At 39.9% G+C, this 1,326-nt stretch overlaps 1 pseudogene; it reads left to right on the top strand.

The window, feature by feature from the left end:
- The first annotated feature begins 440 nt into the window (after positions 1 to 440).
- Positions 441 to 1,088, top strand: LOC140509130 (GTP-binding nuclear protein Ran-like; annotated as a pseudogene).
- Positions 1,089 to 1,326: the final 238 nt, after the last annotated feature.

The following is a 1,326-nucleotide window of genomic DNA, read 5'->3' as shown; positions in this document are numbered from 1 at the left end:
CAAGTGAATAGCTGGGAAAATGATTAAAAACTGCAAAAGGAATCAGACTCTAGAATGTTATTTTGGTGACAAGGAAGACCAAAGTATACAAACAGAAGAAGACAACAAAGTCAAAGCTCCTCCACCCAAAATCTCCAAGAAAAATAAGAATTGGTGTCAGGCCATGGAAGAGCTCAAAAAGGATTTTGAAAATCAAGTAAGTGAAGTAGAGCAAAACTTGGGAAGAGAAATGAGAGGGAGGCAAGAAAATCATGAAAACCAAGTCAACTGCTAACTAAGGGAGACTCAAAAAAAAGAAAATAACACTTTAAAAAAATAGAGTAACCAACCTCCCTATTCCCTGAGTGTGGCAGTGTCTCCACGTATTTGAATCATGCTTCCATCATCTTTCCATCATTCAGTCAAGTGGAGACAGAGATCCTTCTGAAAAAGCCATCATGATGGCCACCCAATGAGAACCCTAAGTGCAGTTCAAATTTGTACTACTCGGAGATGGAGGTACTGGGAAAACCACATTTATAAAATATCACTTGACTGGTGAATTTTAGAAGTATGTAGCCACCCCAGGTGCTGAGGTCCATTTTCTCATGTTCCATACTAACAGGGGTCCTATTAAATTCAACATATGGGATACAGCTGGCCAAGAGAAATTTGATGGTGTGAGAGATGGTTATTACATCCAAGCTCAGTGTGCCATTGTAATGTTTGATGTAACATCAAGAGTTACTCTCAAGAACGTACCTAACTGGCACAGAGATCTGGTATGAGTATGTGAAAATACCCCTATAGTGTTGTTTGGCAACAAAGTGGATATTAAGGACAGAAAAGTCAAGGCAAAATCAATTGTCTTCCATAGGAAGAAGAATCTCTAGTACTATGACATCTCAGCCAAAAGTAACTACAACTTTGAGAAGCCCTTCCTTTGGCTTGCTAGCAAAATTATTGGAGACCCTAATTTGGAGTTTGTTACCATGCCTGCTCTTGCTCCTCCGGAGGCTGTCATGGATCCAGCACAGGCCAAACAGTATGATCAGGGCTTACAAATTGCTCAGACAACTGTGCTCCCAGATGAAGATGATGACCTGTAAGGGAATGAAGCTAGAGCCCAGCATCTGAGGTCTAGTTTTATAGGCAACTGTCCTGTGAAATTAGTGGTGTAGCATGTTTACTACTTTATTATATAGCTGAGCAGAACATGTGCTTAATTTTTGGGATGCTGAAGGAAATGAATGGACTTCAGAGTGAATGTGGCAGTTTAAAAAATATATAATTCTTATTCTGGACCTGGATATTTAGCTGTTTTGGACTGCAATTAGGTCCCCTTGA

The sequence above is a fragment of the Notamacropus eugenii genome, chromosome 5, assembly GCF_028372415.1.
Source record: "Notamacropus eugenii isolate mMacEug1 chromosome 5, mMacEug1.pri_v2, whole genome shotgun sequence".
Classification (NCBI taxonomy): domain Eukaryota; kingdom Metazoa; phylum Chordata; class Mammalia; order Diprotodontia; family Macropodidae; genus Notamacropus; species Notamacropus eugenii.
The sequence above is the reverse complement of the archived record's forward strand: the minus strand, read 5'-3'. Positions and strand labels throughout refer to the sequence as shown.